General features: G+C 43.8%; 1 protein-coding gene and 1 long non-coding RNA gene across 2 annotated transcripts in view; one reads left to right on the forward strand and one right to left on the reverse strand.

Annotated features, from left to right (window-relative positions):
• Positions 1–16,144, reverse strand: part of LOC126426830 (F-box/LRR-repeat protein 14-like) — a 624,998-nt gene that overhangs the window by 171,501 nt on the left and 437,353 nt on the right. The gene's annotated exons all lie outside the window — the stretch shown is intronic.
• Positions 1–16,144, forward strand: part of LOC126426839 (uncharacterized) — a 32,005-nt gene that overhangs the window by 661 nt on the left and 15,200 nt on the right. The window contains exon 2 of the long non-coding RNA XR_007576441.1: positions 9,353–9,494. This is a non-coding gene — a long non-coding RNA (uncharacterized LOC126426839). The remainder of the gene's footprint in view (positions 1–9,352; positions 9,495–16,144) is intronic.

The following is a 16,144-nucleotide window of genomic DNA, read 5'->3' on the forward strand; positions in this document are numbered from 1 at the left end:
TTCTTTACTAGAACTGTGTGTTGAACTGTGTCAAATGCCTTGGATAAATGAAGAAAAACTCCAGACACTACCATCTTGTTGTCCAAGGCCTGTGCAATTGATTCTGTTGATGATTCAGTTGCTGTTTCCATTGATTTCCCTTTCTGTTGTACATGCTGTGCTGGAGTTATTACATTATGGGTATCGAAATAAGCAGTTAGTCTGTTTAGCATGAGAATTTCTAATATTTTGGAGAAGCCTGGTACTAGCCTGTAGTTGCTAGGGTCATCTTGCTTTCCCTTTTTGTATACAGGTACAAGTTTAACTAATTTGAGTTTATCTGTAAATAGTACTTCTTGGAAAGAGTGGTTGGTAATATCCCGTAGTGGCATAATTACTTCTGCTGCCTCCTACTTGATTAGGTAGTTTGACACTTCATCATATCCAACAGACTTTTTCGCTTTTAGCATTTTCATAACATATGTCAGTTCCTTTTCAGACACTGGTTTCTCGAACATTGAGTGCCATGGCTTATCTGTCATGACAGTTTGGTGAGTTCTTTGGCTATTATATCCATGCTTCAGTTTTTCTATTGCATCTGCATTGTAATTATTGAGGATGTTGGCACTTGTTGTTTTATCTGTGATTATTTTGTTATTTACTGTCATAGTTTCCATTTAATTTGTTTTCTGTGAGTATTTTTTCTTGCCTGTCTCAGAGTTAATGATATTCCAAGCTGCTCTCATTTTATTTGTTGATTTTGAAATAGTCTCATTAATTGATTTTGCTATTTCTTGTATTATCAACTGCCTGTATTTTCTCCCTGTTTCATTTCTCTTAAGGTAGCTCTCTGTTCAATTATTTCTTCGTGATCCACTGCTTTTTTTTGAAAATTTTTTTCTTTTCCTCTTGGTTTTTGTGAATGCTAATTTGAAGTAATGTGTTGTGGTGTCTTTCAAAGCATTGCCCCGCAGGGGGTCCACAACTCTTTTGTGGATACGTGTGTGGCGAGCACGGGGCCCCGAGCCATTGCAGCCTTCTTTCTCTTCCGGGCTGCATTTCCTTTCCCTTCCTCTCCTTTCCCCTCCATGCTCCTTTCCCCTCGCCCTCTCCTCTCCCTCTATTGGTGTCCTTGCTTATGTTGGCCCCCGCTATCCTCCTGGTTCTGTTGGTTTTACACTCCGGCTTTGTTGCCCTCCGGGGTTTGACCTCCATTCCAAAATTTCTCTTCCGTAGTGTGAGCCATTTGGGGAAGAGCACCTTACCTAGTGTCTCCGACGTGCGCCCTCCTAGTACATTCCACCTTTTCTTTTACGTCGTTGTCTGATGCTAGGGTGCATAGCCAGCGCGGTAGCCAGCCCGTGTGGTGGGGTCACTATGAACCCTTTTGGTTGAACCCCCTGAACACACAGGGATCACACTTTTGATACCTGAGCTGTGACCTCCTCATGCATGCCTTGGAGTGGTTGCTCGTCATCCTGGAGCATCGGAACTCCCGGCAATGGCCGCCATGCCAGACGGCCCTTGCTGTGGCTGGGTGGCGCCCGTGAGGAGAGCCCCTGATCGGAGTAGGTGGTATCAGGGCGGACGCTATGCAGATGAAACGCCTACGGGTCCAAAACTCTGGCCGTTCTTCTGCGGCCGTCTCTCTGCGTGGTACTGATTCCTCAAGTGCTGCTTCTCTTGCCCCTTCGGCCTTCCCTTCCATGGCTACCCCCTGGGAAGAGGGTCAGGCCCGTCGTCTAGGGGCAAAACCTTTCCCCCGTTATCTAGTTTGCACCAGGACTGATGGAGATACTTTCACCAGTGTCAAACCTTTATTCTTTGTGGAACACATTGAAGACAAGTTCGGCGAAGTGGACTCCCTGAGCAAGATGCGGTCGGGTTCGTTGCTGATAAAAACTGCTTCAGCTGCCCAGTCTGCGGCCCTTTGTGCCTGTACCCATCTTGGCACAATTCCTGTGTCCATTACCCCTCACCAGTCTCTAAATATGGTACAAGGTATGATTTTTCACAGGGACCTCATCCTTCAAACTGATGAGGAACTTCGGGACAATCTCGGACGGCGGGGTGTTCACTTTGTTCGGTGTGTTCAGAAGGATCCTAAAGATAATTGTATTGATACTGGTGCCTTTATCCTGGCCTTTGAAGGGGATACCCTTCCTGAGAAAGTAAAGATTATGGTCTATCGCTGTGATGTGAAGCCGTACATCCCACCTCCTATGCGGTGTTTTAAGTGCTTGCGTTTTGGCCACATGTCTTCTCACTGTTCCCAGGACCCTCTCTGTGGTGACTGTGGATGTCCACTCCATGAGGGGAGTCCCTGTGTTCCCCCTCCTGTATGTGTCAATTGTCATGGTAGTCATTCTCCACGTTCACCAGATTGCCCAGTATATAAGAAAGAAAAAAAGATACAGGAGTATAAGTCCCTTGATCGTTTAAGCTACACAGAGGCCCGTAAGAAATATGCCCGATTGCACCCTGTGGCCATGACATCTAGTTACGCCTTGGTTACATCTTCATTCTTTCCTCCCCCTTCCATACCCCCATCCCAGACCCCTCTCCTCCCCCCTTCCCCTGCGGCTCCAACACCTCCTACGGGCGCTGCTCCCCCTCCCCAGCCGGAGAAGTGTCCCAATTCTTTCGGCATCTGCTGGTCAAGGGCGCCTCTCCCGGGATGCCCCTTTCCGGCACCTTCCAGGTCAAAGGTCTGCTGCCGCGCGGCGACCGCAAGAGCCGTGGTCTATCGGCCCCCAGGTCGCCCTGTCTCTTTCTGTTCCTGATCTTGCTGCAGCTGGCTCCTTTATGCCACACAGCCCTCCTCGATCTCAGCCTGGATAGAAGAAGAAACATAAGTCCCGGGACAAAGAGCCTCTGGTGTCACCGGAGGTCCCTTCCCCGACTTCACAACCGGATTCTGACCTGTCGTTCATGGATGTCGCCCCCTCCTTGTCGGTGACGGGTGGGGACACGGTGGTATGACTGGATTTAGCGTGTTCAGCCCTCATTTAAACCATCGTTCTGTGGTTCTCCAATGGAATTGTAATGGCCACTATCGTCACCTTCCGGAATTGAAATCCCTTCTTTCGTCCTACTCTGCAGCTTGTGTGGTTCTCCAGGAATCTCATTTTACTGATGCTCACTCACCGACCCTCCGTGGGTTCCGTGTTTTCTGTCGAAATCGGGTCGGACCCTTGCGGGTTTCTGGTGGCATTTGTACGTTGGTCCGTACAGACATTGCTAGCACGTGGATTCCTCTCCAAACTACATTGGAAGCGGTTGCTGTTAGGGTCCACTTAGACTCTGCAGTCACAGTTTGCAATCTTTATCTCCCTCCTGACAGGACTCTTACACCTGCTGCCTTAACCACCCTTCTTCAGCAACTTCCTCCTCCGTTCCTCCTCCTTGGGATTTTAATGCTCATCATCCTTTGTGGGGCAGTGCCTTTCCATCTAGACGATGTCTTCTTATAGACCAATTTATTTCAGACCACGACCTGTGCCTTCTTAATGATGGCTCCCCTGCTCATTTCAGTGCCGGTCATGGTACCTTTTCTGCCATTGATCTTTCTCTTTCTTCTCCCTCTCTCCTCCCTTCATTACACTGGTCGCCACACGACGACCTTTGTGATAGTGACCATTTCCCGTTGATTATCACGCTCCCTTCCCACTCCCCGATGGACAGGTTACCTCGTTGGTCTTTCCACCGCGCCGATTGGCCTCTATACACTGCACAGGTCGAGTTTTCTCCCTCTTTGTCGGGTTGTATTGATGACGTCCTACGTGACATGTCTGATGCGATTGTTCGCGCTGCTAACCTTGCTGTCCCGCGCTCATCTGGACCATTTCGTCGCCGGCAAGTCCCGTGGTGGAGTAGGGCCATTGCCATTGCCATCCGTGATTGCCGTCGAGCTTTGCAGCACTTTAAGAGGCACTCATCCATAGCCAGCCTTAGTACCTTTAAGCGCCTTCGCACTAAAGCCCGTTATTTAATCAAACAGAGCAAGCAGATATGTTGGGAACGATTCGTTTCTTCCCTTGGTTCCACTGTCCCTCTGTCACGGGTATGGGCTACACTTCGCTCTCTCCAAGGTTGCCATCGGCAGTCCACCCTCCCAGGCCTTCACCTCCCAGATGGCATTTGTACGGACCCATTAGTTCTCGCAGAACATCTTGCGACCCATTTTGCAGTGGCATCAGCGTCAGCCTCCTATCCAGCTGCTTTCCTTCATCAAAAACAGCAGGCCGAAGCTCTCACCTTATGTTTCACCACTTGTGAGTCAGAATCTTACAACGAACCTTTTACTGAATGGGAATTTATTTCTGCTCTATCTTCTTCTCATGATACGGCCCCTGGCCCAGATTCCATTCATAACCAACTGCTTCAACATCTCAGTGCTCCACAACGGCAACATCTTCTTCGGGTGTTTAACCGTATCTGGCTCCAGGGTGACTTCCTTTCTCAGTGGAGGGATAGCATTGTGGTTCCTGTCCTTAAGCCTGGTAAGAACCCCCTATCTGTTGACAGCTATCGGCCAATTAGTTTGACCAATGTTGTTTGTAAGTTACTTGAACGGCTGGTAGCCCGTCGGCTCACTTGGGTCCTCGAATCTCGGGATCTATTGTCCCCTTACCAGTGTGGCTTTCGAGAGGGACGATCTCCAATCGATCATTTACTTCGCTTGGAATCCGCAGTTTGGCAGGCTTTTTCCCAGTGCTGCCATTTGGTTGCAGTGTTTTTTGACCTTCGCAAGGCCTATGACACGGCCTGGCGCCATCACATCTTACTAACCCTTCATCAGTGGGTCTTTGGGGCCCACTCCCAATTTTTATCCGCCAGTTCCTGATCCATCGGTCATTCAGAGTTCGAGTTGGTACTGCTTTTAGTTCTCCACGGACCCAGGACACGGGCATCCCACAGGGTTCTGTCTTGAGTGTCCTTCTTTTCCTCATTGCTATCGATGGACTTGTGGCCTCTGTCGGTCCCTTGGTCGCCCCTGCCCTGTATGTGGATGATTTCTGCATTTGGGTTAGTTCCTCCTCGATGCTATCTGCAGAACGGCAGCTCCAGGTGGCTATACGGCGTGCCTCTGCATGGACCCTCTCACACGGGTTTCAATTCTCTCCTTTAAAATCGCGGGTGGTCCACTTCTGTTGCCGTACTACGGTCCACCCTGATCCAGAGCTCTATCTCACTGCACAACGATTGCCTGTGGTTCCACAGTTTCGTTTCCTGGGTCTTCTTTTCGACAACAAACTCACTTGGCTGCCCCATATCAGACTTCTCAAGGTCGGATGTTTCCGTAAACTCAATGTCCTTCGCTTCCTTGCCCACTCCTCTTGGGGTGCAGACCATTCCCTCCTCCTCCGTCTTTATCGTGCTCTAGTTCTGTCTCGTTTGGACTATGGTTGTCAAGTTTATGGTTCAGCTGCTCCTTGTACACTGCACGTGCTGGATCCAGTCCACCATCGTGGTATCCGTTTGGCCACCGGTGCCTTCCCTACTAGCCCTGTTGATAGTCTCCTGGTTGAAGCTGGGATCCCCCCCCCCTTTCTGTTTGGCAGTCCCAGCTTCTGGTGTCTTATGCCCTCACTATCCGTTCTTCTCCCACTCATCCTTCCTATTCTATCCTGTTCCCAGACCATGGACGTCGCCCACCCGACTCCCGCCCTGCGTCTCTTTACCGTGATTTTCGGCTTCCTTCTTTGTCCTGTCTTCCTCGCTCCCTCACCTCCACCCCTCCTTGGTTAGTTCCTCGGCCTCGAATTCGGATGGATCTCCGCCGCGGTCCGAAAGATTCCATCCCCCCGGTGGTGTTCCGTACCTTTTTCCACCAAATTTTATGGGAGTTTCGGGATGCTGTTGTTTTTTACACTGATGGCTCTAAATCTGCTCATCATGTTGGGTATGCCTTCACGTCCTCTGTTGGAACGGAAAATCATCTGCTGCCACCTACATGTGGAGTGTTTACTGCGGAATTGATGGCAATTTCCCGGGCCCTTACCTTTATTAAACAATCCCAACACAACCGCGTTTTGTTATGTACGGACTCGATGAGTGGCCTTCTTGCTATTGACCGGTGTTTTTCGCGCCATCCCTTGGTCTGCCATCCATGACCATCTCGCTGATCTTCACCGTGCCGCTTGTTCCATTGAATACCTATGGGTCCCGGGCCATATGGGTATCCCGGGTAATGAGCTCGCTGATCCTTTGGTTGGGGGAGCAGTTTCTTACCCCCCATTTTCTGTAACCCCTCCTGCAGCAGATTTACGGCTTCACATCAAATCCCACTTCGCACAGTCATGGGCCAATTCTTGGGAGGCTACTCCACTGTCTAATAAACTTCGTGCAATTAAGGTAACACCAGGCCCATGGCGTTCTTCCTTTCGCCTCTCCCGCAAGGACTCGACCACACTGTGTCGTCTCCGCATTGGCCATACCAGGCTGACCCATGGTTTTCTTTTGCGTGATGAGCCACCCCCGCTATGTGGTTGTGGAGCCTTCCAGTCAGTGGCCCACATTTTGGTTGAATGCCCCCTTCTTTTGGCTCTGCGTGCTAAGTACAGACTCCCCCACACTTTACCTTTGATGTTGGCTGACGATTCCCAGATGGTCTCTCTGGTTCTCGGTTTCCTCCGGGAGAGTGGTTTTTATTCTCAGTTTTAAAGTTTTTAATCTCTCTCTGGTGTTGGGGCAGGGCGGTGAGTGTTTGGGTGTCTCCCACTGTAGGCAGTGTTCAGAGATTCCCGATTCGCCTCCCTGACTGGAATCCTCTTTTTTCCCCTTTTACTCTGTTTTTACCCCTTCTTTTTAAGTCTTGGTTAGTCTTTCTAATCCCATACGTACTTTCTGCATTATAGCAGTTGTACCTTTTAAGTCACAGGTGGTCTTGCCTATGCTGCTTCAGCATGGTGTTGGGTTCGTTCTCTTGCCGACTTCCCTCATTTGTTTTTACTAATGACAACGTGACTGCCCCTTTACGTTTTTCCCTTTTTCCGTTTTATTGTTCTGATTTTTCTGAGATGTCCCGTTAGCAGAATGGAGTCTATTTGAAACAAGGGACTGATGACCTAGCTGTTTGGTCCCTTTACCCTCAAACAACCAACCAACCAACTTGAAAGCATTGTATTTTTCATCTGTTCCCTGGGCTCAAAACGTGTCCATCCACTGTTCTTTTCTTAACATCATTTTGAAGATGTTGATATTTTGTTGGCTGATAAGCCTAACATCTCTTTCTACACTTTTATCTTCCTTTTGTGAGTTCAGATTTCCATATACTTCACAAAGCTGACCAAAATGATCAGAAATTCCTGTTTGCAGAACCTTTGTTGTATATGCATTGCTATCTATATTAGTGATAATATTGTCAATAATTTACTCAGTTTCCAAAGTCACTCTTGTTAGTTCCACAACTCTTGCCTTCATGTTGTATTGTAATAGCAGCTCCTCAAAGTTTTGCTTTCTCTATGTCACTTTTCCCATATCAATGTTAAAATCACCCCATATTACACAACCTTTCATTTTTTTTTTTTTTTTTTTTTTTTTTTTTTTTTTTTTTTTTTTTTTTTTTTTTTTTTTTTTAAATAGAGTTGACATTTTTTTGAGGATCGGTACACACAACATACTCTTGACTCATTGTAACCCATACCTGCAATTTCAAAACCTTTTTCTTTGCATTTTAAACTAAAGCGCTGGCACGTCGATAGACACACAAACAAACACAAACATACACACAAAATTATAGCTTTCGCAACCAACGGTTGCTTCATGAGGAAAGAGGGAAGGAGAGGGAAAGACGAAAGGATGTGGGTTTTAAGGGAGAGGGTAAGGAGTCATTCCAATCCCGGGAGCGGAAAGACTTATCTTAGGGGGAAAAAAGGACGGGTATACACTCGCGCGCACACACACACACACACACACATCCATCCACACATATACAGACACAAGCAGACATATTCAGAGGCAAAGAGTTTTGCATGTTTCTTTATGTATGTTGTTTTGGTTCCATTTATAATGAGATTGCTGTAAAACTGGTAACAACAAATGAAGTGTCATCTGCATACATGTCGACACTATCAGATACTGATTTGGTCATATCATTGACATACAAAATGAAAAGTAGTGGACCAAGAACAGATCCTTGGGGAACTAAGTATTTAACAATTTCATAATTTCAAAAGACACTTGTAATATTATTTTTACTTTTTGCTTTATTTCTACACACTGCATTCTATTTTCCAAAAACAATTTAATGATGTCTACTGCTTTCTCCCTTATGCCATAATGATGAAGCTTTTCTAATAGGATGTCATGGCATACACAATCAAATGCTTTAGATAGGTCCAGGAACATACCATAGACTTTCTTCTGTTCATCAAGTGCCTTAGTTACCAGTGCTACGAATTCAGCTATTGCTGTTTTGGTAGATTTGCCCTTTCTAAATCATGTTCATCATTCAGAATATTGCAAGTTTGTGTAAAATTTAATAATTTTTCATTGTGGTTTCCATTATTTTATAGAGTACAGATGTAATAGTTATTGGTCTGTAGTTTCCTGGGTCTTTTTTGCAGCTTCGTTGATGTATAGGGATTATTTTACTCTTTTTCAGGCACATTGTAAATATTCCTTTTTATATACATAAGTTTATCAGACTGGCCAATGGGTTTACTACCCATTGTAAATAGCATTTAATTAGTTTAGTGGATATACCATCAAGTCTCTGTGGTTTTTTTGTTTTGTTTTTGGACTATGTATTAGTTTTACAATTTCTGATTCATTAGTTGGGGTCAGAAATAAGCATTTTGTTTCAAATGGAATTTTTATTGTGTTTATTTTGGAAATATTAATTTGAGTTATTAATTTATCCACAACTTCAATATAGTGTTTCTTTAAAATATTGCTGATGTTTTGTGCATCCCTCAGTTCCCTCCCTTTTACCTCAAGTGTTATGTTATCAGTGTTTTCCACACCTACACCTTTCCTCTTTTCTTTTATGAGAGACCACATGTTCTTAGTGATATCTGTTGACGTTGCTATCTTCTTTTCATAATATGTTGATTTAGTCTCTTTTCTCTTAGTTTTCTTCTTTTCCCTATATGTAACCCTATTTTCTTGGGTGGCCTTAACGATTTTCACCTCTTCCATCTCTCTTTTTACCTCTACTGTGACCTAATTTTTATTCTTCATCTTATTTATTTCTCTATGTACTAATGGGCATGCAACATATATGTAATGGCCTAATGTTTTGCAGAATGATTCACCGACGATACACGCTAAAAAAAAACGTAACCTCAGATGCGGCACTATGACAAAAGAAACATGACTGACAGACGAAATGTGAAATAATCACACAAACTTCATCACTATGTTCCAGGCATTTGAGTTTGGAAGAACAGTTTGTCCGCAGCTCGTGGTCGTGCAGTAGCGCTCTCGCTTCCCACGCCCGGGTTCGATTCCTGGCGGGGTCAGGGATTTTCTCTGCCTCGTGATGACTGGGTGTTGTGTGATGTCCTTAGGTTAGTTAGGTTTAAGTAGTTCTAAGTTCTAGGGGACTGATGACCATAGATGTGAAGTCCCATAATGCTCAGAGTCATTTGAACCATTTGGAAGAACAGTTTGCGTTTCAAACCTGTGCATAATCGGAGGACGCATGCCTTGAAATGAGAACAGAGTAAGGTGGCACAGTGGTGAGCACACTTGACTCACATTCGAGAGGACGACGGTTCAATCCCGCGTCCGGCCATCCTGATTTAGGTTTTCTGTAATTCCCTAAATTGCTTCAGGCAAATGTCGGGATGGTTCCTTTAAAAGTGAAAGTGCCCGACTGACTTGTTCCCTAATCCTATGAGACTGAAGCCCTCGCTGTTTGGTCTGTTCCCCCTAAAACAACCCAACAACCCTTTAAATGAGCAAGAGTTTTGAGAGGGAAAGGAAATGCACCCAGACCTGTGCGAACACCTATTGTCGTGTCAGTAGGTGGGTATCGCTCGCAGAGATCAGATATCTGGGTCGGTCATCGCCGTGCTGCATTTGTCTCATCGAGCAGTTCTCGACCTAAGTCTATACTGTGCTATTCATATTTTTTAAAATGCCATTTTATGTGTAGCTCTTGGTCCATTCCTATATCTACATCTATACTCTGCAAACCACAGTGAGATGCACGGCAGAGTTTATGCCTAATTCTGCCAGGTCTTAGGTTTTCTTCCCATTCTATTTACATATCGAGCATGGGAGGAATGACTGTTTGAATGCCTCTGTTTGTGCTGCAATTATTCTAATCTTATCCTCACAATCCCTATGTGAACACTATGTAGGGGGCTGTAGTATATTTCTAGAATCACCATTTTGTTAATAGACTTTCTTGAGATAGTTTATGTCTATCTTCATGAGTCTTTCAGTTCACTTCCTTCATTATCTCTGTGACACTCTCCCATGGATTAAACAAACCTGTAACCTTTAGTGTTGCCCTTCTCTGCACATTCATTATGTGCTGTTAGTCTATTTGGTACAAGCCACAGAGACTTGACCAATATTCTACAACCGGTCACATGAGTGATTTGTAAGCATTCTACTTTGTTGACTGATTGCACTTCCCCAGCATTCTACCACCTGCTTTATCCATGACTGAGTCTATGTGATCATTCAATTTCACATCCCTACAAAGTGTTTCACTCAGGTTTTTGTATGAAGTGGCCGATTCCAGCAGTGACTCATCAGTATTATAATCATAGAATACTGTAATTCAGAGAATAAGCAGTAGTCAAAATTTGAAACTACAGTGCCGTCATTATTGCCTAGTCCGCTACTCCATTACTAGAAAAGCAAGACTCACACGCCATGATAAATTAAAAAATAAGACAGTCCAAGAATAAGGCAAAAACTATTCAGAACATTATTTAACAAAGAAAACTAGTAATCCAGTGAAACTGAGCCCCAGGTAATAGTTCTCACAGAAATGGGGACACTCAAATCATTGGCCACCAATTTCAATCATTAGGGCCCATTTCCTCACAGTGGCTGCACCAAGTAACAAATAATAATGCAATACAGACGTGTTAGATTCACTTGTGCCGAAGCTTCATGCTACACCAGCAGACATTAGTTTCAAAAATACAATACCAAAGGTTATTACATAAGTCGTTAGCTCATTAAAAAGCAGCAGTTCTGCTGACTATGTTCCAGCAGGATATTAAAATCTTGTGCTGACATGACATAACTACCCTCAAGTTATCTTTGCAATGAATCAGTCTCTTGGGGTATGTTTCCTGGTTTTCTTGTATGTACTTATTGACTCCCATCTAAAAAAACGAGATAAGGATAACCACCTCTAATTACAGATCTGTATCACACCTTCCAGTTCTTTCAAAAGTATTTGAGAAAGCAATCACTGATGCTCTTCACTAATCAGAACTCATTAACCACCTTTCAGTTTGTCTTGTGTAAAGGAACCTCAAAACAGAAATCATACTAAAGCTCACAAATGAAGTATTGAAAGAGCTGAACGAGAAAAATCTTCTACACAATAAAAGCATTTACTCTTCAGATATTTTTCCAGGTCTTCTTCAGTATGTGTTGGATTTGTGCTGCACTTCTAGATTTTATTTATAAATTTCATGCCCATACAGCGTACAGTTTTTCGTATTGTTTGTCTGTGGTTAAGTAATGTGTAGCTTTCTCATACTGATGCAAGAAGCAGTTTCCCTCAGAAAGTTGTGAGTTTATATGTACTTGGAGTGGATACCAGATCTAGTCTTCAAAATGAGTTTGCACTGTTATTTCTTTTTAGCTTCCATTATGACTCAGATGATCTTTTTTGTAGCCTAAAAGCTTTGAGTAGGCTAGTTTTTCAAACCCCAAGAAAATTATACTGTACCTAATGACTGAAACAAAGTGTGCATAGGATACAGCCTTTACCTGTTTGACAGCAGACTATTGCTGTTGAGTCATCTGGTTAGGGGATGACATCAAACTGAACCTTGCATGGCATATTAATATAATGCGAAAATACTGGTAGCCCTAATATGGATCCTTATAGAAGGCCATATTGTGTGTGTTTCCAGCCACAGATGAATTTCTCCTCATTGTTATTAACAGGTACTCATTGCTGTCTCTTTGCCATGTAATATGACACCCAGGTAAGAGATTTTCCTTGAAAACCATAGCTTGTCACCAGAATGAGATTTTCACTCTGCAGCAGAGTGTGCACTGATACGAAACTTCCGGGTAGATTAAAACTGTGTGCCGGACCGAGACTCGAACTCAGGACCTTTGCCTTTCGCGGGCAAGTGCTCTACCATCTGAGCTACCCAAGCACGACTCACGCCCCATCCTCACAGCTTTACTTCTGCCAGTACCTCGTCTCCTACCTTCCAAACTTTACAGAAGCTCTCCTGCGAACCTTGCAGAACTAACACTCCTCTCGGTCTGGCACACAGTTTTAATCTGCCCGGAAGTTTCATAGCTTGTCAGTTTTTGGAGAAGGGACTCACAGTTTGCAGGATTGAAAGCTTTGGTAAGGTCACACAAGATGGCTGATACACAGTACTGGTAGTGTAAAATAATACTGTGGGATGAATTATAATTTTCTATCTGATCACATGTAGGTCCTTTTGGGGAAAAAAGTTGTTTACAATGAGATAGGTCTATAGTTTCGCATTCCATCTCTCCTTCCTATTTTACGAACAGTATGTTTTAATCTGTCTGGAAAATGTTCATCAAAAGACTGTTGATTATGAAGAACATTGGATGTGGAGTACCATGATTGACAATTTTAATTGTGGGGTACCTCATCCCAACCCACTAAGTTAAAAAGTTTAGTGACATTATGATTTTTCGTAACATCAGAGATGGAAATGTGGGAAAATTTAAAGCCTGAGTTATTTCTCTGCCATTATAGGATATTTACTGGCTGGTGAATAGTCACTGGTTTTATTGAGATTTATCAACAGGTCAGTGAGGGATTCGAATACGGCACTGGATTCTTACTTATCATTAGTTTCACTTGCAGCACAATTTTTCAATTTAACCAATATTGGATAACCTTCTGCCTCCATATGCAGTTTCTTCATCTTAATTCCTTTTGCAACCCATGATCTACTTTTATGAAAATCAGTCAATACTGGCACAAAATGGAAGCATTTTACTGCATATAGACCCATACTCTGTAAACCACAGTCAAGTACATGGCAGAGGGTGCTTCCCATTGTACCAGTTATTAGGATTTCTTCCTGTTCGTTCCATATAAGGAGTGCGGGGAGAATTATTGTTTGAATGCCTCTGTGCGTGCAGTAAGTACTGTAATCTTGTCCTCATGATCCCACGTGAGTGACATTGTAGTATATTCCTAGATCATCATTTAAAGCCCGTTCTTGAATCTTTGTTAGTAGGCTTTCTCAGGATAGTTAAAATACTTACATGTTCAAGAGTCTGGCAGTTCAGTTTCTTCAGCATATCCGTGTTGCTCTCACAGGTCAAACAAACTTGTGACCATTCATGCTGCCCTTCTCTGTATATGTCCAATATCCCCTGTCAGTCCCGTCTGGTATGGGTCCCACACAGTTGGGCAATATTCTACATAGATTGGGTTGCACAAGTGGTTTTTACCCTATCTCGTGTGTAGACTGATTGCACTTTCCCAGTATTCTACCACTAAACTGAAAGCTGCCACCTGCTTTTCCCATAATTGAGCCTGTCTGACCATTTCGTTGATCATACCTTTACAAAGAGTACCACCCAGGTATTTGTATGAGTTGACTGATTCCAACTGTGACTCATCGATACTCTAATCACAGGATACTACATTTTTTCATCAGGTGAATTGAAGAGTTTTCCATTTCTGAACATTTGAAACAAGATGCCAATGTTTGTACGACTTCAAAATCTTATCGAGATCTGACTGAATATTTATGCAGCCTGTTTCACACAGGTTTTTTTGTGCCACTCGATTGATGTTTTTGGAGCGATGCTGGTTTGCATCGAGAAAGTTATTATGTTTGAGATACCTAATATCTGTGAGCTGAGAAATGTTCCAAGATTCTACAACAAATCAATGTCAAGGATATTTTATGGTAGTTTTGTGGATCGTTTCTACTATCCTTGTTGTAGACAGCTGTGACATGTGCCTTTTTCCAAGAACTGGGCACACTTTTATTGTTTGCGGGATCTATGATAGATTATAGTTAGAAGCAGAGCTAAGTTAGCTGCAAATTTAGAATTGAATCTGACAGAGTGTCCATCAAACCCTGGAGCTTTTTTCAATTTTAATGATTTCAGCTGTTTATCAAGACAACTGATGCTAATACATTAATTTGATTTGTTTTCATTTTAACAGGTAAGCTAAAATAATTTAGGTCTAACTCACCACTGCCTGCATCAAAAAAAAGTTTATTGTGTGGTATCGCACCCTATCTATCTATCTATCTAGTAAAGCCAACTAGTGCCCTTAAATAGTGCAAGGAGTCCCTATATCAGTTTTTTGTAAGACACAATTTCTTGAGGTGTAGTTGTGATGAAGATTCTGTATCTATTACTCTCCAGTGCCATGCATCCATAGGTTAGGTGTGATGCAGTTTCATCACCCTCATCACAGATCCTACTTTTATTGTCCTCTTCCATTATACTCATTGTGTGTGTAGGTGTTTTTTTAGTCCCATGGCCAGTCATCAGTCCAGTCATGAGTTTTATCTCTTTCCTGTTCAATCCCAGGATTACCGAGCTTCTAATAAAACATGGCATGGGCATTATTAAATTACCATGTTTTTATTTATGGACCTTGATGCAATATCTTATGTGATGTTTCCTAAGCCAGTTCCATAGTTCTAATTTAATCATAGCCTTGGTGATTGTCAGGGCAGGTTCCAGTCCAGTAAATGGTTATGTTGCCCCCATCCTATCCAGTCTGTCGGCTTGTTCGTTGACACAGATCCCTGAGTGGCCAGGAACCCTCACTAGGTTTACCCTTTTGCTTCCCCCTAGCTCCACCAGAGCCCTGAGGCAATCTGCAACAATCTTAGATCTTATTGCAGGCACTGCTAATGATTTCAGAGCTTCCTAGCTGTCTGAAGAGATGTGGACGCTATGGTCCTTGTAGCACCTACACATATTCTCCTCCGCACATGCCCATATTGCAGTAATTTCAGTATGGAATACAGAGGCCAGTTTTCCTAGAGAGATGATGCCCTCCAGTCTTGGTTGAACCCCGTACACGCCTGCCCCAATGCCTTGGTCTGTTTTTGACCCATCAGTGAACCAAGTGATGTCACCCGTACGATGTCTAACTGTTTTTTCCCACTGCTCCCTGCTTGCAATTATTATATATTAAGGCTTGTCAAAGCAGATGGGAGTTATTGTATAGTTGTCTGCACCTTAGCAAGCCCCTTAGCTGCAACCCCCTGTTGTACCTTCTTCCACCACACTACAGCCCTGTAGGAAATCCTAGGTCTGATCGCTGTGGTGTATATCCAGTGCATACCCCTGGGGCTTAGGCCCCAGTTTTTGCCACAAAGCCCTTGCAGTACACACTAGAGTACTTTTTGCCTTGGAGCAGATACTGTTAATGTGAGGGGTCCATGTTAACTTCTCATCTAAGGTTACTCCTGGATATTTCACTATCCCCTTCACAGGTAGAGTTTCATTGAAGAGCTTTAGATTCCAACTTGAGTGTTGAATATGTCTCTTTGTAAATGGCACCTCAACAGTCTTAGGATTAATCTGCAGATCCTGTTTAATGCACTAATTTTTAACAGTGCTCAAACTTTCATGTGCCATATTTCTAACTGTATCAGAAAATTTGCCAAGTATTACTACGACAAAGTTATCTGCATATCCTTGGCAGACGCAGTCTTGAATTTAAATCCATAATGAGTTCGTTCACCACTAGATTCCGCAATAGAGGGGACAAAACTCCTCCTCGTGGGCAGGCTATAGTGTTGTTAATTACCATCTTTTCGTTCATCATGATAGCCTCTACCTTCCTTCCACGAAGCATGGCCCTGGTCCACCCGCATATAGTGGTCCCCAGGTCAGGCACCTCTGCTGCCCTTACCATGGAATTGAAGGTCGTGTTACTGAAGGCCCCTCGATATCCAGGAAGATGCAGAGGGCTAGTTCTTGGAACTGAAGTGCTTTCTCCGCCTTCCAATGAGTTGGTGGAGAGCTGTCTCACATT

This window comes from Schistocerca serialis, chromosome 11, assembly GCF_023864345.2.
Source record: "Schistocerca serialis cubense isolate TAMUIC-IGC-003099 chromosome 11, iqSchSeri2.2, whole genome shotgun sequence".
Taxonomy (NCBI): Eukaryota; Metazoa; Arthropoda; class Insecta; order Orthoptera; family Acrididae; genus Schistocerca; species Schistocerca serialis.